The 22,242-nt window shown below is 45.9% G+C and overlaps 1 long non-coding RNA gene across 2 annotated transcripts in view; it reads right to left on the bottom strand.

Annotated features, from left to right (window-relative positions):
* Positions 1–22,242, bottom strand: part of LOC114880314 — a 126,239-nt gene that overhangs the window by 33,363 nt on the left and 70,634 nt on the right. For both annotated transcript variants that reach the window (XR_003790059.2, XR_003790058.2), the window contains exon 3: positions 258–346. This is a non-coding gene — a long non-coding RNA (uncharacterized LOC114880314). The remainder of the gene's footprint in view (positions 1–257; positions 347–22,242) is intronic.

Genomic DNA, 22,242 nt, shown 5'->3' with positions numbered 1-22,242 from the left:
TGGTATGATCATCGAGCGTGGGCGTAACATAGCGGCGCCTATTTCGACGGGGAAAAATTTATTCGTCGAAGGAACAGCGAGTCAGAGAATTATGGCTCGCATCGCGGACCGCAAGAAAGAAGATAAATTCATCGGTGCACGAAACGGCTCATGGCGTGGCCGATTGTCCATGCCAATTAGGTTAGGATCCGAATAGCGTAACGGGGCTGGCGCCGCGCCTAATAATCGCGTTATTAATGAGCGCTACGTGCACTTACCGTATACTTTCGCATATACCCTTCCATCCGCGTGCTTCGTCCATTTTCGTACGCGTCATCCGTGGTCCTCCAAAAGTACCTCGATCCCCCTGAAACAATGGAAATTTGATTAATAAACAGTTCAAAATAATTAATTGTAGATTTTCATTTCCTTTCACTTGCACCATTTGCAAGGAAGCGTTATCTTCCCTAATCTAAATCCTATCCACATACTATTTGATATTCAAACGTTTGCAGTATGAATGGTAATTGTACGGCGATTTTCTTGCTAAAGCAGCTAATCTACCTTTCAACAGAATCAGACCAACTTAGTTGAATCTGGAGAAAAAACCATTTCGCTCGTTGGTTTGCAAAACATTTCTACACGAGCACCACGTTACCCGGGAATTAAATTCGCCGCTTACCGATGAACCGATACGAAATTATGAAACGATCGTTTAAATTGGATATTCTTATCGGGCTCGCGTTTCGAGGCGCATAATGAACGCAGGTGCATTCACCGGCGTACCGCAGGTTATATAGGCGGGCACGATCATTTTCGCGGCAACTCTGTAGTCAAGCAGAGGTACCAATCACTCACAGGAATTGATCATACTGTCAGAATTATGTCTCGGGGCTGACATAATCGGGCACCTGCTTTGACTACCGAATTTTTATTAACGTCGATATCAATGGCACCGATTATTGGTACTGCCTTTACAAAAATTTCTTTGTAAACCGATAAACCTGTAACATTTAAGAAATGAAATGTGCAGGTAAGTATAAGGTTTGACACGTAAAAACATTCAATTTTACGGTACGATGGTACACGTGTTACGAGTGATTTCAAGCGTGTTGCGAAGCCGCGTTCTTGACCTCGTATGCTTAATTCACCGCGCGCAACAGTGACGATGAAACGCGAACGGGCGACATTAAGGTTAAGCGATGCGTGATTACAGGTGTGTACAGGGTGTTTCAAGAGGCAAAGACAATACCAACGAGGCACCATGGAGAACGAAACTGGAACGTTCGAAGATCCTGTACAAAGTTATCCTTTCGTTTGGCGAACTTCAAAGCGTTCCGAATTCCTTAATTACACATTCATTAATTACAAATTCACGCGAGTGCGCGATCGGTAAGGGAAGGGAAGAAAAGAAACGGCGCAGGGAGTGTCAATCACGGGAGGCCCCGGGGAGCTGGCCTCTCTTCCACGGGAGAAACTCGCCGAAATGGCTGGAATCCGCTTTACGAGCGCAATTTCGCGAGCATTACGAGGCACTCACGAAACGGTCCTCGTCGCGCTTCCGTTATGTTTTTCTCTCGCTCGAGCGTGCAAGCCGGCGCGGCGAAGGTGACTAAAACTTTTCACCTCCGCCTTAAACGGGATAATTAACCGTCTCCGTCGGGTTAACGGTAAAAAAACGTAATATTTCAACGGTGGCCCAGGGCGTCGGTACGGCACCATTGGTACATATACATTGTATCCGCAAGGCAGCGGCTGCTATACTCGCGCATTACGTACCTTGTAATTTGGCCCAATTAAACGAGCCCGATAGCGGCGAGACATCGCATCGTCCTACACGCGAACGCGCGTTCCTATTAGCGCGGATAATTGCCACCATCGCTTCTTCTTCTTCTTCTTCCGACGAATCAGGGAAAAATTTCTCCGTCGATGCTGCTTCGAGGCGAGAACGAACAGCAATGATTTGCCTTCCTGTCTTATGATTCGCGTAATCGACGTTTAACTGTAATTTTATAGGAGCATCAGGTTGTTACTTGCATCCATCGCTGTTTTCTCTTCGGTCGCGAGAAAAAAATTCCTCGTCACTGGCTTCATTTGTAAGCCACTTATCGATGGCGAGCGTACAATCGACCTATTATTCTCTGCCTGAACTTTTCTCTCGAAAGGTCATCGAGATAAGGCTCGTTACACCCGAAGACAGTCGTCGTTGGCATTTCTCGATTTGGCAGTTTCTCGCGTTTCCCAGGCTGCCTCTCCTCGTCCATAAAGAGCCGCTAGGACACCTGGTCGATGGACACGGTGCCCGTGTACACGCTAATCGAGGAAACATCCCTGTGGACGAAGACGGACGAGAGTTCGTATCTGTGGATCAATCTTCGCAGGCAAGGAGAAATGTTCCTTTCTACTTTCCGATGTCTCTCGGACCGTTTGGCAAGTGTCTCGGAAGAAAGCGATCGAGTAGAATAGGAATACGATGAAAATGAAATTTTCATTTAGTCTGATAATTAAGGAATATGAAATAATTTGAAAATTACACAAACGATAAAGTGTAAAGGGATCGAAGGGAAACCGACTCGACTGATTTCTCACCAGGAAAGAAAAATTCCCTTATTTGCACCTCTCTGCTTGCAGGAGGATTACTCGTCTATCGACTCTTTCATTCAGTCGCAGATTATCGGCGCGGGCACAATAGCCTCTGTATAGCAGCACCTACTGCCACTCCGATTGAGTCGTGCAAAGTTCTGCTTATCTTCAACCTTTACCTTCCCACGCGAATCGTTCGCGATAACGCTCGGAGGTACATAAGCGTGCGAGAAGCATGGAAATCCGATAACGCACGATGCATTCAAAATTAATATTCGCAGCTCGTTGTTTGCGAATCGATTCGATGGTTCGGCCTCGCGAGTTCTCACAGATCGATGCGATCCACGAGCAAAAAGAACATCCTCGCCTCTGTTCTTCTCTCTTCGTCTCGTCGTTCATTTCCTTCGCGCTAAAGTATCGCGAGAGCAGAATCAGTTCGATGCATTACCGCTTTGACATGGGCGCCGTCGTCTTAATTCCCATCAAGCTTTTCGGTTCTGATACTAATCTGGCAGTCGGTCGATTGGCCCATACGATCACGATGACTCGCTCGCGCCTCCTCCTCCTCCCCCGACCTTGCCCCTTCCGGTGTCTTTCATTCGGTTCGTTCCGAGCGAAATTCAAAACGTCTTAATCCGACGTACAAATGGACACCGGGGCGGTTTCTTTCGGGCACGGATTTCACGACTGTCCCTCGCGAGTTCGATCGCTTCGTCTCGATATCCGCAAATCCTCGGGTCGATCACGACCGCGGGAATCGGACCACCCCCCCTGTAAACTCACACCACTTTTATCCGTCCACGAAATCTTGTTTCTTCGTTAAACGACGACTCGATCAGCTTGATAGCTACTCCGTCGATTCGCCATGTCGAGAGACTTGGAGGCAGATATTCGAGGACGAATATTGTACCACCGAGTGGGGCTTTCATTGCTTTTCTCTGGGATTTTTTAAGGGTACGGTTAAAAGATTTAATAACATTTATGTAGGACGTATTAAAGCCCTAATTACTAAGAATAGTGATAATTAATTTTGAAATTTCAAATTTCAAGCCTTCTATTTGCCATTTCACATTATTTGTACCATAGCAATATTACTTAAAATAATGTTTCTCTATTGTTTTCTTTTAATTATTTAGGCGTGTGTAGGCGACTTCCATGGCGTTCAACGTGTTAAATGATAAGAAATAAGAAGTGAAAATTGAATGTTCTTCCGAGAAAATCTACGAATTCACGAACCGAATTAAAAAATTTTTTAAATAATTACTTAAAGGTAATATTTCATGTAACGGACGGAACTTCCTATTGGCTCCCGAACGAACGTGTCGGTATTATCTGGAATCGCGAAAGATCACGGGAACTTACGTACTTTATGCGTCGTAATTATTATCATCATGCGTCCCGGTAATAACACGATACGCCGCCGTGTGTGTACTTTAAAAACAGCCCCCGTACGGTTCGGCTTCCCTAAAGAGCAAAAACCCGAAGAAATTGCACCTACGTTCCATCCGTGCTCTCCTTTTCTCGCCGAAGCACGCGGCCGCGCTTGTTATCGTCGCGGTATCTTTCGGCCGGGGAGAGGAAACGCATTCGCGAGGAATATCGATGCTTATCTCTGAAACGCGTGCCGCCATATGGAAATCGCCGCGTCAGCGAGAATTCGACGCACGTCGATCGATCCGACCGCGCGAATCGCGAGCGTGCTCGGTTATTCGCAAGCGTAGGAGTCGTTCCGAGACCTCGAAGACCGGTTTCAAAATGTCGACGACGATCGGCGCCCGTTTCCACGCAGCTTTCGATCCGCAAGAGGATCGACAAATATCAACCGTCCCATAATTTTTCTTATTTTTTTTTCCACCCTGTGATTTTCGAAAAGAATCTCGACGATTTGAAACAACAGGTGTTTGCGGAGTTCGAAAGATCTTATCAACCCCGTTAATTTGTATTCACGACTAATCAACTTTCAAAAGTATCCAGCGGCGCAAAGCTTACCAAGTTGCCACGGTAATAGGAGTTGAAATCTGTTGATCTTGAAGGTAGCAAAGTTGCAGCAGCAAATACGCTTCATTTTTCTCTTCAACTTCCCATTAAGCGAATGGTCGGAGTAACAAGCACGCACAATGTAGACTTAATAACCTTCCTGCTACCGATAAACATCGAAACCCAATCGAGGGTTAGCTTTAACAACAGCCACTGCGAACCTTGTTATTATACTCTATTTATGCTATTACCTCCCCTATTTTCGTGCCGCGTATTATTTTTTAATTCTATCTTATTCAAAAGCAACTATATTTACATGAATTTAGATACATTTAGAAGCAAAAGCCCGTATCCTGCTCTCATCCTCCAATTTCCTTCAATTAATGAGCGTTCACCAATCGTTAATTACAGATACATCACATCCTTGATCAGCCATTAGATCAGAAGATCCTTAACGAGTATCGTTTCATCTATTCGATCTAATAACGGCACGCGATTCGCGAAGCTAAGCGGAGCAAAGCGGAGCAAGGTTCCTCGAGGCGAACATCTTCGCAGCTCGCATAACTCGCGGCGGAAATGGCGTTCCGCGGAACGAGCTAGCCGTGGACGACAAGCGGTTTACACCTTGTACGTACAACACAAAGGATCGACGTGTTAATCCGCGAGCATGCTCGCTGGTATTCGTAAGCAGTACGTAAATCAGTAAGTAAATCAGCGTGGTGGATTAAAGCGACGTGTCCGGCGGCCGCTCGTGCACGCGCGTTACACGCGTCTCCGCCGTGTGAGCGCACGCGGCTCTCTGCCTACCCTTTTCGTGTAGGCAGCAGACGAGAGGGATCGAGGGGAGAGGAAATACGCCCGGAGCAAACCGAGCTATTCAGATTTTTGCCGCGAGCTATCTAGGCGCAAAAAAGGAACGCAGCCCAGACAATCGCTCGGTCGCCCACGCGTGGTGAACGCCTGCGTGTACGCCGGATCCCCGTTGCTTTCGCGATCCTTCCACGTGTCACCAGGATATTTATCCATCCTGCAACTGTGCGCCGGTAATCTTGATAATTGGATCGTTGCTCCGGGTCACGGTGTGCCAGATCTTACGTGGGATCTGGAACTCCCATAACCGATCAAGGGAATCGTGCGAGTAGAAATTGCAATAACCAGACGATAACGCGATGGATAAGTTTAATGCAATTCCCCTTAAAAATCATAGAATATTTATGAATACTTTGTGAAAGTTTAAATTATCCAGACACCTGTTGTTATAGAGCAACGCACAGAAATTTGCCTTTCCATTATTGATTGAAAATTGATAGATAAACTAGTTGATAAATGGCACGTACTTGCGACATTGCATTTTTTATCAGTTGCAAACAGGAAACGATTCTAATTGCTCTGATTCGAGATCGAAGGTATGCAAGTACGTAAACGTTACGAATCAGGTATTTCTGTTACATTTAGAAACATAATATTTGTCAGGTGTAATGCGATATACGAAAGAGGTATTCTCGTTGAAAGTATAGGATAAAACTAATAATTCACACTTAGGGGTCCTGATTTCGTCGATAAAAAGTGGTATAAATAACGAGTACAGCAACATGTTCCGCGGCATTAACTACTTACTTTCATATTGTATTCTTAATTACGGGAAGGAACGGAAAAAACGCTGCACTTAAATGTAATTCATTTGCGTAACTTGTCATTACACGAATTGAACGTAACATACTGGCTACAATAAATCTTGATGAATTAATATACGCCAAAATAATGTTACGCTTTGCGAAGCGTAACAGTATGCACGATTTATTGCAAAACCGAACTTCCTCCATAAATTTTAACACATCAGACTAATATACAAAGTAATTACTGTACTAATTTAAAATATGATCAATTAAACATACATCCTTTTAAATTGAGAATTAATATTCTTCTTAGAATTTAAAGAATTTAAAGATCGATTTTCTTGTCCTACATTCCTCATCGATTGTAACTGAATATTTAACAACGCGCGAGATACTATGGACACCGTATCATCAAGAAGATGCAAAAACTGCAGTTTACTACAAGAATGCGCAAAAATCGCAGCGACTAAGGCAAACAAGAATGCAGCTCGATTTTGCATACGGTAAATTTCAGGCTCCTTCCGAGCGTTTCAAAGCCCTACAAATTACACGATAACACACAAGGACCACCCTGTCCTATCGTGCAACGTGCAATCTCGTTGCTTGAAATTAGGTAAGCAAATTGCAAATAATTAACCGCGAACACCGTTGTAAGAACGCAAAGTTCTGCAGCTGAACAAACTTGAATGCGTGTAAAAATTTGTTACCGAGGGCGGATTCGATCTCAAGGTGATTCGTATCGAATTAATATTTGTGGCAGATGCTTATCATTTAGCTGGATCCGTCATTATATACAGTTTATGATTTTCCTCGCGTGCGTTGTTCGAATAAAACGTTATAACCGGACGAGCGTCCGGAAATAATCAATTATATCACTTGAATCTTAGTGATAATTTTACGTTTCTGTTTATTCGTATCAACCACGGTAGGCTCGTTCACAAATTATTTCGGTATTTTCGCTTCCTTAATTGAATAACCTTTCCGCTCGGCATCGCGTGTCCGAGCAGATAGCCGGGTAAAAAGTTCGCTAATAATGTTAAACAGTATAATCCATCTAATGACACGTTCGCGGGACACGTGTTCGCGTGTAAACTGTGCAAAAAATACTTTGCAACTGGTATTAATCGAAAGGGAATTTAATATGAGGGACGTGAGATCTGTTCCAGAGATCCGATTGTATCTGAATCGTGGAACAACGGGTTTTGCCTGTTCCTGGAAAATTCTTTCGCCTTGAGATTACAGGACTTGCAACGTTACAGAATGATTACATATTGCAGAACTATGTGAACGATATCGAAGCAACTCTTTAAATATTCTAAACGAAATCCATCGTTTCTATTACACGTTTTGCAGCTTGTTAGTTTACGTATTACATCGCTCGATTACGATCCCTCGATCATTTGTACTTTCTTATCTGATGCATTTATCTCGGATAGGCGAAGTACCGGAGCTCGATGATAATCAAGGATAGGTCATTATTGACCGTTTATACATGTAAAAAACAAGATCTACAGGTTCTTTATAATCAAGAACTAATGTGAACTTAAACGTCGTCACTTGCATCGATTTTCAATCAAAAAGTGTTCATTTTTAAAATTAGATATTCATTATAATTTTTCAGGTTTTAATATTTTAGAATTGATCTGATGTCTAGTAAAAATATTACAAGAGTGAATAATGTAAGGGTGAAAGTACAGCATTCAGGTGTCCTTACCACCCTGTCGAAGATCTATTACATTGAGCAGAAGCTGCTGGCGAGCGGCTATCGTCGCGACGTGTTACGATCGGCGTCGGTCAATTACAAATTCGACCAGGCGAGATCGAGAACGAACGCTTTTCAAGATACAGAGGTACGATAACGAAGGGCCAAAGGGAGAGCGTACCGTGCGAATCGACGCGAGACAACGTTAGCCCGAAAAAGCGGGACGGTACCAGGAGGAAACGGGAGGAACCGCGAGGAAAGAAGCTGAACGAAAGAGGATAGAAAGGAGGGACTTACGCTGATAAACACGTGTAGCTTTTAGCGAGGCATCCCGAAGATCGTATCTCCTGTAAAATATGCCCTCCGAGGACAATATTAACTGCTTCGTGCTTCTGCAGCCTATCTTTGCCCCTTGTGACACCAACGACCGCCGTCCACCCTGTGCACGCGCGAAACCCTCCTGGATTCTTCGGCCACCGCTGAATTATCGCCCGTCCGAATCCTTCGCGGCAACGCGCCGGTAATTAAGCGGCTTTAATTATTATTATACGTTGCACGCGGGTGGCGGGTCCGCGTCCGTTTTATGACCCCCGCATGCCTTCGACCTGACTAAACCACCGCTATGCTCGCGAATTTTTATCATAACTTTGTTGAATTTTCTAATTCTACAGGAAGGCGAGAATGGATAAAAATAGAAATTAATATTTTTTGGTCCAAAAATGGCGAAACCTCCGTCGAACGAGATAAGATCCTGAAAGTCAGATACTCCAGAAGCGGAAGGGCATAAAAAGGTTGAATAAGCAAGGAAGAAACAGGTAGACGAGGAAAACGAACGGAGTGTGTTCGGTAGAGATAAGCTCGCCCCCGCGTTAGAATAAGAAGCAACCGTGGCGATCGCACGATCCTCGAGGACGATTGCGCCGCAAGGTGAAACTTTATTGGCACCTCACCGCTCGAAGAAGTTGTTCGACGAAGCTTTCCTTCTTATTCGTTTCTTCTTTTTCTCGCCCACAGTCTGGAGCGCGGGCTGAGGACCGGACAGCAGCGATTCGCGTTGCATTACTAAGCGGCTATCAGCCGTTCATCTATGGAATCTTGCGTACGCAACGATGATGTACGGACCCGTTCTGGTTTACTGATGTCATTGCACCGCGCCGCAATAATTTTCACCCCCTTTCCCGTTTCTTTCGCGCGGCGTTCGCGGAGAATGCCAACCGATTACGCCGACTGATATCGGAGCCGGTAGCGCGGCTCCGAAAACAGCTCCCGCCGAGAATCAGAAAGTATTCGCGCCCGCACGACTAACACGACGCGGGAAAAATAATCTGCAACCGGATTTTTGATTAGAGAAACAGAAGTTCGCGAGTGGAATCGAAGGCTCGTTGATGGTGTCTACCCTCTCTTGCAGGTCTCTTCGGGTTTTACAGGCGGTTCATCGTCGAATGGCAGGTGGAGGCGTATATGTACGCGTTCGCGCGCGCAGGGTAAGAAAAAACAAGCGGACACAGGGGGAGGGAAGAAGGAAAAAGAAAAGACGGAGAAGCGGGTTTATACGCGCGCACGATTACAGGGAGGCATTGCGATTGCGCTCTCACGACGGTGATGACCGAGCACACCGGCATGAGTCTGCTTCTTTTACGCGTTCATAATTGAGATAATCTTTAGCGAGCGAGAGGAGGACCGCCGCGCCGGTATGTGGATTTTTCCGAACGTCCGCTTCCTCGCCGTTCGCGGCCCGTTACGTGCCGATGACGATCCTTCACGGAAACTAAGCTTCGTGAAATTTACGAGCTGAAGAAAACGAAAGAAATCAAGGTACAATGTGATCTATAATCACACGCTGTTTTCTGAATATAAACGACGCTTTTGTAGAACCGTGAAATATTTTCTAACGTATGGAGGGGTCGTTTTTGAACGGATTCGACGGTCGTTCGAGGCCATCGCTCCGGTAGGATAGATGCAGTCCGTGTTGGCAAGGCAAAGGAGTCAAGGCAGCTGCCTCCGAAGATGCGACGTGGCTCCTGTACTTGCAGTCAACCAGCAACTCTCATTCTATCTTGACAGGCACGAGTGTCGGCAAACGAAGAATCCGAAGAATCACCGATTATCACTGATCGGTAAGGGCAAATTATTCCGAGTAAACACTCGATCCGAACGAACGTCAATCCATGAATGTGCGTGTTTAGAATCCTTGGATAATATGAATGTTCTGTTAGATATATTGCCGTAGGACCCAGAAATAGGAGTCTTGCATTTTTGTAATTTGTAGAAATAATCACGTTTACTAATTGATTCATGTAAAATGAGAGTCTGCTAGTAGAAGTGGAGTACTTTTGTTGCGAATTTTATCGGCAATTGTAAACGGTAGGAATTTCGCGAGCAAGCCAACGTTTCACGAACGGATCGCAGGCAGCAAGAATTCCATTTCTACGATTCGATCTAGCGGCAAACAAGCAGCTGCCATTTGGCCGTCAGTGGCCGGAGATCCGAGAACGATCGGGCCGCATGAGAACCATGATGATTGGACCCAATTACAGGTGGCGCGGGCGTGCTCAGGACGTTCTTGTGTCCCTGTTCCAAGGCGCAACTCGCATTCAACCATCCTCTCTCTCTCCTCTCTTTTCACTCGATTTCTCCGCTTCTCTCCTGGTCTCCGCCTATGCCGTGTTACGAGCGTGCATGTTTCTTGGCAGGTGTATACACGCATTTCCCTCCCTTTCCGCCTCGCCTCGTCCTCCCTCCTCGACGGTATCCCTTCTTCTCCGTGCGTTTCGTTCCCTTCTTCGCGAGAGACGTGGCTTCGCCTTTCTCCGCCGCCCGCACCAAAGGAAATTAAATCCCACTTAAACTCGCTGATTATCGTTGTCACGTATACGCGAGCGTCGTTGGCCACGAGTGCTCGAGAAACGAGCGAGCGGACCCTCCGAGCAAAAACTCCGCCCGACGCGGTGAACCGACCGGCAAAAACTCGCACGCCGAACAGCGGAGAACGACGATGTCGAGGAGTGGCCCGCGACGACCATTTCCTTTCCGTCAAATTGAATTTTGATCCCGCTTCTCTTCAATTCTTGACACGGGAATGCCTCTTCGGTTTGATTCGAAAAGATTTGCTTCAGAGATTAGTCTCGCCTTTCTTTCCCTTTAAATTGCACGAAATTCGATGCGTTTTTCCTCGATTCCGGAAGTCGTTAAGTATGATTTGGAGATTCGTTCGATTTGAAGGAACGATGAGAATCGTAGGTAAGTCTAGCGCTCTTAAATCATTCTTGCCGCTAGACTACCAAGGAATTAATTACCCTGCAGCGAGGGATCGAAAATGCGCGAAAGGGAAGCAGGAGGGAAAGAGTCGATCGCAAACAGGAGCGAAGAAATGAGAGCAAATGAAAAAAAATGTTGGAACAAAGCAAAATAAGGAAGAAGAAAAACAAGATAGTATACAAGAGACGGGACAGTGAAGGAGAAGAGAAAAGAAAGCGCGTTAGGAAGGAAGGAAGGAAGAGGAGAAGGAAAATAAACGGGGAACGTCGTATCAAGCTGGATTTCGCTGTAATGAATTCCACCCTCAATGGGTAATCATGGACCTCGCTCGATTACCCGTCTCTCCCTCTCGGGCACGATGGAAAGAAGAAGAAATCTCTGGGTAAAAGAAGAGGAACGAGGAAGGGGTGGCTCTGGTTCGGGGCCGTGGAATAGCACTTAGGGCCCTATACGTGCCTCGGATGATACCCTACAAGGTAGCAGGAACGGCAGCCGACGCTGGCGGCGTGGTAATGTTTTAGTGCACGGAGGCGGAGGCGTGCTCTGGTAGTTAGGTTCGCCTTCGCCGTCGTTTCTTGGTATATACAGGGTGTCATGTAACTGGTGCTACGATCGGAACAATTGAAATTCTCTGTGGAAAGTTCAGACGAATGTGTAAAATACTTCTACCTTTACAAATATTCCTAATGGGTGCAAATGATCGAGATAGAATCAAACGCTGATGAATCTACAGATTCTTTCTTCAAAACCAATACTTATACTTTTTGTTCAAAAATCGTCTGACTTCATAATTAAAGTCCGATAGTAGGTAATTTATACAATTGAAAAATTAAATGCTTCCTATTTTAAAAAGAAAGGAAATCTTCCAATAATTCAAGAAATACGATACGTAGCAATTTCAATTTCAATTTCTTTTTTTATCGTACATACCAGCGGTTGCATGACACCCTATATATTAGTCGAACGACGGTACTGTTGTCTGTCGTTGTTGTTGTTGTTGCTGCTGTTGGTGCTGGTGCATCGAAGGGGGCAACGTGCACGCTATCATTAGGAGAAGCAAGAATGAGGGGACGGTAGGAGGATGGATGAGATGGATGTTCCCTCCTCGCTCCTCGTCGTCGTCCTTCTTCTTCTTCTTCTTCTTCTGCTCCCGCTGCTGCTGTTGCTACAGCTCCCGCTGCTGTTCTTCGAGTCTTATAAGCGTTGCGCCAGAGGAAGGTCGGTAGCAGAGTCGCGCCTCGGGCTACGGCTCTTTTATATGTGGAGCAACCCTCTCCTTCCTCTTCCTCTGCGCCACCAACTCGTCGGACCCTTTTTCTTCGTGGTCCTCCCCCGAGCCTCGAATATTCCTCGCTTACTAACGGGAACCCTTTCGAATCGATAACGAGAGGAGAGTTTTAACCCTCGCACCAAGGTGCCACGGTCTCTCTGGACCGGAGTACTTATGTGCAATCAGGAATTCATAAAATAAATTGCGGTAGCAAAAAGAACTTTCTTCCAAATGCAATTATTACTAGTCCGAAGGAATCCAGGTACCGCCTTCCGAGGGTTAATCGGTGTACGAAATCGGTCGATCGAAAAATTCATTGATACCAATCGACGAGATCATCCCTTATTTATATACCTTCCCTGGGCGACGTGTCTCGGAGTATTTTATTCGTCTAACGCGACGGTGGTTCACCTATCCTTTATCAATTTTACGGGCAAGAATCGCCCCGAAGGAGGAGAGGCGCGGTCTCGATTAAATGTAAATCCTAATCAGCCGGTGCGTACGAGAACGCGTTCGCTTTGTTTCATCGCTTTGGTACCGGGCTGATTACAGGTCGCATGTCCAGGGGGGCTGGTGCTTCAGGATTTTTTATCGACGCCGACAGAGAGGGTCCAGATGCGTGGGCCTAATGCAGTAGCGGGTAGCGAAGAGTATCGGGGAAACAGTAAAACCGCGTTTACCCGTTCGAGTAGAGACAGATCGAAGCGGATGTGTGCGTGGCTATCCAGGGTCCGTGGCGGTGAGCGCGAAGCGCAAATATCCCGTTTTAAAGCGTCGTTTGCATATTGCGCCCCGAGGCGGCGCGTTTTTGGCCGGCCAATAACGGTGGCCTGCCACTTTCCACTTGGCTATTCCTTTTCTACCCTTTTTCTTCGCTGCTCCTCCTCGCCCGTTTCCCGACTTCTGCTACTTCCACCGCGCACACGTGTGCATCCGTCCGCACTCGCCTGCAGCAGGATCGTTTCCAACGTCCTCGTCGATCTCTCGAAGCAAGATCCATAGAGAGTGAGGAGTCGATCATCCTTGATCACGCACGTCTGCTCGCCGCCGCTCATTCTGCTTCGTCCCGATTCCACCCAGCCCGTTCCCTCGGTCATTCACGCGATTTCCATTCATCCGGAGCGGAGCCGGATCGATTGCGAGAGTATACGTTGCTCTCGCGTATCTGATCTCGTTCTCTCAATCGCCGCGGATGTAGATAATTCATACACCAGTGTAAAGTATTCGTAATTTCTGAGTATTCAGGGATATTCAAGATTCAGTAAGTTCTTTCACAATATCAAGCGGAGAGTAAAAGAGAAATTGTCAGCGCGCATCGAACTCCTGCCTTCGGGCAAGACGTTCAAACCCGTCGAACGAGCGCGTTTTTTTTCCAAAATTCCACGATAAATTAGAGAGATCGTAAAGCAACAGTTGGGCAGGATCGATCGTTTAACGCGGCTTAACGTTTCCTTTGTGCTACCCCGCTGCTCAGTCGCCGTATTTCAGGATTAACCCGCGCTGAACTTTTCCCTCCGGATAGATACTTATACGTGAACATCTTCAACGTTCCTCGATCATGGACGATCATAAATCCATACCCTAAGCATCCGTATGACACGCGGCCCTCTTTTGTACGCATGCGAGCTCTGCATGTGGCGCTTGATCGTAATAGAAAGGGCAAGCCGAAAAACTGTCCTTACCCTCTCGGTGATTGTGACTAATAATCGTGATAATGCTTTTAACGAAGCGAACGATGAGCTTTTCTAACCATTTTTCCAAATAATTTATATCGTTTTCCGCCCGAGGTTCGTCGGATTAGGTAAGATTGGCTGATGCGATCGCAGTTTGTCTTCGCGGCCACTTTAAATTGCGAGATAATCGACGGGATCTCAGCAATGATGCGCGTCCGATTCCATATTCTCGTTATAATTCACTTCGCGACGCTCGACGAGCAGGCTTTTAGCAGCGATAACAGATTTACACGCGGATTTCGAGTCGCCAGTGTAATGGACGTTAAGAATAGAACATTGGCATGGTCTTACTAATTCGGCTATTATTCCCAACAACGTTACCTTTAGAGGCTCGGAATTCTTTGCCTTTTCGAGGATCACGAATGCTCGAGTAACATATCGAAACCCTCTTGATACAAGGACCACTTGGTATTCACCAAAGATCCTGATGATTTTTTAATCATAATTTAAAGCTACATTTTAATTATGTTATTTCACCCTTCGATCTCTTTCATTCTTTTTCTTTTTTCTATTATACCAGCAAGCTGCATACAGTGTACTCACACCGTTCGTTAATGAAGTTGCGGCAGAGGCTGGTTAATTAGGCAGACACTGTCTTCTCGTTTCCCCTGTGTACCGTTGCGACAACGATCCACGATTAGCGCTAATGAAAGAACGTAACTTGGCATCAGTGTCAGGCCGACTGGTTAATGCGTTCGCACAAAGTTGAAGACGGCAGTGGAGAGACAATTTGCCAGGCGATTCTACAAAACGACCGGTTTTCTTTCTTTCGAATAGGGGATTAAAAGTCGAACGAACGATCGTTGCCGCGGTGGAGATCGCGTATGCTTTAATGACCGTCAACCCTTCTCGATGTCGGGTACGCACGAGTGGGCGTGACCGGGGGCAATTTGGGAAAAACATAATTCAACGGGCGTGGCCCACCGCACGCAAGGTGCAACGAAAATGAGATTTTTTATCATACGTCATCGCGATGCGAGGGAGACCCAGCGCACCGTCCGAACCTTTTCCGATCTTTCGTTTCGCTTCTCGTTCTGCGAATAGAAAAAGCGATTTAGTCTTCCCGTTGGAAATACCAATTTCTTTCGTTCGCTTCGAGAGAAATTACATAACCTTACGTAATATATATTTTCAATTAACGAGCTGTAGGTATAATTGTCGCTCGGTCAGCTTTACGCGCGAGGATTTATGCAATCGACGCCGGGGAGATCGCACCTTAAGCGGACACAAAGTTTCTGTGTTTTCGAGCTGGTTAACACGTGCTAATTGGCGTCCCAGCTGGCGGAAATGCTTTCACTTCGACGTCAATCGACGTTGTGCTTGTCGAACTGATTCACGTAATTAAGGCCTTCGCGCGTTGAACAAACTATACGAAGCGCTTGTTAAAAACCTGTTGTTCTACGAGTAGAAGCAATGTTGCATTATGTACGATATCCGTTTGAACATTTCATTTCATTACTGTATAATTATTCACGTTTATAATGACGCGTGTCGAACATAAAAGACATAGAATCTTAATGGATTGAACAAAAACTGGAACACCTGTCTGTTAATGTGTACCCCAAACGATAAAACGCAAATAAAATTCGTTATTTTGCTGTGTAATAGCGAAGAACGTTTCCTTGTCACAATAAATCAATCTTTGAATTTGAACTCGGAAACAGGAAATAGAAATGGTTGATCGCTTTATTAATGATCCTCGCGAAATGTCTCTTCTACCCGGAACGTTCCACACGACGTTTTATCTAATTCAAAGCTCGGCTTGGAGGATAATGCAGGCTCACATGCGCGCGGGACGAAGCGGGTCTTTCACAGGATTCGCACCTGTCCGGGGCTCATCCGCCTCGCGAGTCTTAAACCTGTCGGCAAGATTCATACCGACTCGGATTGATATATCTGCTCGCGAAACCTTTTACTTCGCGCGCACTTTTTTCTCTCGCCTTTGTCCGCCCATCCAAGCGTCGACTCGCGCGTCGTAAGTCGCGATCGAGCTGGACGATGAACGAACACGATGGACAGGTAAGAAACGGAAGTGACGATGGGGGTTTCGTGATATTTTTCAGGGGCCCGTATTGTTGCACGAGTTTATCGACCGCTCTTCCTTAAGATTTTGTAGTTTCCCTTGGAATTTCGTGGCTGTCAATGTATTTCCAGCGCTAAGCTTCGCGACTTAACGAAGATAAAATCGAATTTACACGTTGAATAAGGGAATATGTAGAATTAAATCTTTATTTCGCTAAGCCTCTTATCCACGCAGACTTTCGTCCGGCCGAGTGTATCTTCGTCCGCAGAAGATTAAAACTCTGATCACCTGCTCTTGAAAGTAACACACTCCGCTTTATAATCTTCCTATTCGTGTACATTGCTGAAATTCTTTTGTCTTCCATCCCCGATCATTGACAGAAGATTCGTAATTTTTTCGAGATTCCCATCGATTCAGATTACGATCCGTAACATCGAATACTAATGTTCAAGATCGAGATAAGAAAAGCAACAAGTAGATTAACATCGTGGATTAAAGGTTACGATAAAAGCATCGCGAAGGAACTTTCGCGGGTGACTATTAAATTGATATCCATGTAACGTGATTACCACGAGCGATCAGCAAACGATAGCTTTTGCATTCGAATCGTAGTACGATCACCTCTAACTAAAAATCTTAATGAAGCACAACTAACGCGTCGCGTTGTTTAAAATTTCTCGATATTCCCTTGGTGACGAAAGAACCAAGCGGCGCTGGTATCGATCATTATCGCGTGTCGTATCGATCCGTGACACCAGGCGATCGATCAAATCGAAATTGAGCGTATCAAACGGGCAAAGATAAGCGCGACGTGGAAAAGAAGCGAGACGAGCGAAGATTGAAAATATCCGGCAAATTACCAGAGCCAATTAAACTAATACATACCTTACCATGGCTATTTTAATCATCATCCGTTCAACGATAAGATAATCACGATCGTCGTTATTGGTATTAGCGTAGGGAACGGCCAGGAAATCCTCGGCGAAAAATCGTCGTCGAACGTTTCGCGTTCGTCATTAGCGGCACGCACCGATGCAGAAGCGTGCACCAGCTATTACACGCTTGCACAACGCCAACGAGAACCCTTTCCACGGTGACGTTGATGCTAATTAATGCCGAGAGTCGCTCGTTTGCATGCGTGAAATCGATTTTTGCGCCGAACCCGACTAGAACCTGCTCGCTACGTGTCGTACGAGTTCATTAATTCGGTGGGTGGAGAAAGGGACCGAGTGAGATATCAGCGAGATCGATCGATCGATCAATTGATCGCCCTGTGTCGCGCACTATTCGAGCATGAGGATCGATACCCGAGGATCCGGTGAACGATGCACCTTGCGAAGGCGTCGCGTCGCGTCGAATTTCCTTCGACGTCCGTTAAGGTGCACGTGTTACGAAGCCGAGATGCGTGGGCGATTAACCCTTTACCTGTACTCGAACGTTTCTAAATTAAATTATTCAACTGTACAAAATTTTATCCGCTATTTTGAGATGTATAATCGGCCATGGTAACGTAACTAGTAGCGAACATGTCAAACTACCCGGTAGAACAAGCTTGTCTACAGACAATCGGAAGCTCTGCGTTTCAACAGTGAAGCCCAACTGTCTTCGAGAACTTTGTACCGATCAGTTTCTAAGCCCCTTTTGTTGGAAGTGTCGACGAGCCCCATTTTTCGTAGCGAAACGGTCTCTTTGAAAGTTGACCGGTTACAAGCAGACCCATCGAACAACGTTGAACGACGACGAGTACATCAAAGCAAGTATTATTAGGTCGTGACACGAGCTCACGAAAATAGCGACACCCCCGCGAGTTTGTTTCGGAATCGTGAACGGTAGTTCGAAGTTTGACTTGGAACAAGAAGAAACGCGTTTAAAAATTTCGTTTATAAAACTGGTTACCTCGGAGCTAGCATTAAATTATTTATTTATTACTACGTTCGAGGATTGATTTATTACAGGTCACGTTTTCTTCCGTGTAAACGAAGCTGCGAACTCTGCCGACTGTATTATTAAATAGAGATGAATGTATGCTACTAAATGAAATCCTACGCGATGCAACAATTTCACAACGAATCAAGCTAAGTGATTTATTTCTCGTGATATTATAACACGGACAGAGAAAGCTTGAAATCGTATCAAAGTACCGGGTCGTTTGAACAATTCGGTCATCTCGCTTGAAAAAAGGAAATGTAATCGCGGAGTGTGTGCATAAATAACTGGAAGAGGCTAGAATTTGCACTTCCTTATGACAATCTAATCGTTTCGCTTGTGTTTTTCTAATCCCACCAGAGTAAACGCGAACGCCGTTACATTCATGGTCATTTGCGAGGCTAATTTATCAACGCGGCCTAGCGAGCGACTGAAATTAATATTCCCGGCTCGTAGATCATCTCGCAGCTAGATTTTAATGGGAACTTCTTTTTTCATTCTTTACTCTAGGATAACATAGTTGCATATCTCTATATTCGATCGTTTCTTTGCTATTAAAATTAAGAGCTTGATACGTGCAGGCTGATTCTTATCAAAATTTCCGATATGGATTATTAATGATCCTGACAATTAACAAATTAATACTATGGTAGGAAAATTTCTGGAAAACTTAGCAACGAACGAAATAATAAACGCAACAGTTAAATGCACTGTCATCGCACTAAATTAGCTGTATCCGTGTTCGTCTATCGATTTCCGGTGATTCCTGGTCGCAATCTTACAAGCAGCGCTCTAGCGACCAGTTCCAGCACGAGCTGTTCGGTCCCGCCAATGAGATACGCCAGGAGAGAGATTTTTTCCCGAACAGGCAATTTACGGTAAAATTGCTCGGCGAGGCGTGAAGAATTTTGAGAGGCGTGCAACAAGTGGTTGGGTGCAACAAGTTATTGCCGTACGTCTGGCTTTCCAACGCTTGTTCCTTCTCCGTCCTTACGATTCTCTTTCTTCTTTACAACGCGAAATTCTCCGATTCACCGCGTTCCATCGTCTCTGCGACACTCTCCGGAACCACCGCCATCGAGACCGGGAGAAAAATCCGTAACCCCGGTTTGACCGATCGATAAAGGACAAAAGCGATAAACTTGTTAAAATAATTGGACGAAATAATTGCGTGTATAAATTAATCGAGACACCTTGTGTAATGTGCAATGTAACATCCAAATCGTGAGAGAACTCAAAACCGATCAGAGGTAGCTGAAAACGTGGCCCATTTGTCACCGCGACGGGTAATCGTTTCGAATAACAAGTTCTCGAGCGTGGACGAAAATAAGCGAGCGTGCTCGGAAAGCGGAGCAACGATACTTGTCAGCGGAACGTTCGCGGAATCCCAGGAAGCGGTACTCGCTTCTTCGAGGACAAACGGGCCGCGTAAGGTCACGGAACCATATAGTTCGCTGTTTATTCGACGATCCGTCCGCGGTTACGCAAGTTCGCGCAATATTTCAGCTGTTCGGCGTCAGCCACCAGACGGGCAGTCACCACCCACGCGAGTGAACCTCCTTTTCTCTTTCCTCTTCCGATCACCGAGCGTCGCGACGCTCGTCAACCGCGACAGACGACGTTTCGCGGACTTTACGAAGCGCTGCAAGTCGAGATTCTGACCGTCTTTCCTTCTCGCCTTGGACGCCGACCACGTCCATGCACGCGCTTGATAATTCCTCGCTACTATTTCAAGCGGACGTCCTGTCCCGTATCGTCTAGCTTTGGCCTTTGTCCAGGGCGCTTGTCCAATCCTCTTCGAAGGATTACCCGGCAGGAAATAATTCTTTTGGAGTATCTATACCTCGCTAGAGCTTTCGATCGACGATGATTAATTCGTTCGTTCTTGCTTTTCATTTCGAGCGACAATGATCGTTGTATTTCTTCATCTCGCTAGTTCCTCTGTAACTTTCAGTCTTTCTCTGTTATATCGTCGGCGCTCGACTTGGTTGCATTCCTCTGGCAAGAAACCTTAAGCGTAATTCCGCGAGACTGGCCCGAGCTGAGGCGGCATCGTCGATGACGGCGTTATTGCCACCCTGCACGCTGCTGCTTAACGCGATCGCTGACTGAGACCAGCCGTTATCTGAGAATAGGTTCTGGGCAGCGGATAGACGGTGAAATTGCTTTGGAAATTACACGTGTGTACGCGTGCTAACTAAGCTATACTTGTTTTTCGTGTTCACTGCACGAACGTCGCTGTGGCGCCAGGCGCCTTACGGCAGAGCCTCCGTGTCTTCCTGCTAGATAATTCCCGGTTAGAAACGCATCTTGGACCGCAGAAAATAACTTTATAAAGTACTGCAGATTGGTCCAACTGCAAATTCGTTGAAAAAAAAAAAATCATTCCATGTAACGGTTTGCAGACAAAAATTAACCCGGTCACGTGATTATTTAACAGACGTTAATTTACGACGATAGCGTTGCGTGACGCTCGCCGGCCGAAGCTGAGAGCAATCTTGTGCCCGAGACTACTGAACGAGCAAAGGCGTTTGGGATGCTGGCGGACAGTTGCCGGAAGCCGCGTTGTCGGCCGACGGGCTCTTTTGTTGCCGCAAAACGATGTTAATCGTCGCTGTTTGACGAACAATTCTATTCCGAGCGTTTCTCTACTTAGCGGAGGGCGGTGTGCTCGTCACGCGGCTTGGACAAACATATTACGTTCATTTTGCCAGGATATTACGACTGGCAACGCTCGGACGATGTAGAGTCAACATTGCATACAACAGTGTTTCATTCTAACAAGAAACATTGCTATGCAAGTACTTCTAAAACTAACATCCTCATCGCACGCAGGGTGTCCCAGGTCGGATAGTACGCCCGGACAGAGGGTGATTCTATACGCACAAATAAAGAATAAATTTTTTTGTTCAAGTTTTCGTTATTTTTCTTTAAATCTATAAATGAAATGATGAGATAGAAAGTGTATTTTTAAACGCACATATTTTCTTATTCATCAGTGTAATAATTTGAAAGCTTTGTAAACTTTTGTTGGTTCACGGTTTTAGACAAGTCAGACTTGATCGCTCGACACGGCGCGAAGGAAACAAGGTAGAACAAGAAATAGCAGAGGTACGAATTTGTCAGGTGGAACGCAAGACGGAAAGACGAACGTCGCGTAGAAACGTCGCTTCGCGTTCCGTTGTTGCGCTCGAAACAGCACGACGTTTTGGCATGACGGTTACACGTGTACTATTGTTCGTCCAATACGTGGCCACCCACCGCAAGGGGACGTGGTACACGGAGCCGTGGAAGCGGTTAAGATGGATTAGATCAGAGAGAAAAGCAGGCAGATATGAAATAAAGGAGGACAAGACTGTTTGGTCGGTCGCTTCGCGATTCCCGCGTGTATTATCGTCGCTATTATTACGCCTTCGCCACCCCCCGACGAAACGTTTTGACAGACAGCGCGACAGACAATTTTCTGTCTCCTCCTTTCTCTACTTCTCTCCCACTACGCCCCTTTCCTCATCCTCCTTTACGCTTTCCTTTTTCCCTTCGCGTAGGATTAGTCTTTTTCTAGTCTCGCGAAAATGGAAACTCCTGACGTTCGTATTATTAATAAAGCCTGTCCGCTCGATGCTTTACTTACAAAATTCCAACTATTATAATTTTCCCCTGATTACTCTTATTTTTTGCACTTCCAGAAAATAGAAAAGAATCTAATCGCGAGATACGAATCACACGCCTCGAGGCTCTCCAATCACGTACTGCTCTATTTTCCGTTCGCGCGATTTGCCGAGCTGGTCGCCAGCTCACTCGCGAGGATATTGGAGTCGAGTCGCGATACGAATCTGATCTGAAGGTAAAATGGATTGCCGTTCAGACACCGGGGACGGGTTTGTGCGTGATAAGCTCGCGACTCTTTCGTAAATAAAGCAGAGCCAATAGATGAGCTAGAGCGGAGAGGATGGTAAGAATACGAGAGGAGTTGAAACGCTCACCGGTTCTTCCCTCGCGTTCTATCTGCTTGAGTGATCTACATCTGTCCGAGGAGACTGGGGAACGCGCGCGAGTCCCTTTGTACCCGTTGGTATGGTGGGTGGCCTCGGGATGAATGAACAATAGTACACGTGTACTAATCATGCCAAACTGTCATGTTGTTTCTAGCGGAACAACGGAGGCTTGCTCTGGCT

This window comes from Osmia bicornis, chromosome 5 (genome assembly GCF_907164935.1).
Source record: "Osmia bicornis bicornis chromosome 5, iOsmBic2.1, whole genome shotgun sequence".
Taxonomy (NCBI): domain Eukaryota; kingdom Metazoa; phylum Arthropoda; class Insecta; order Hymenoptera; family Megachilidae; genus Osmia; species Osmia bicornis.
The sequence above is the reverse complement of the archived record's forward strand: the minus strand, read 5'-3'. Positions and strand labels throughout refer to the sequence as shown.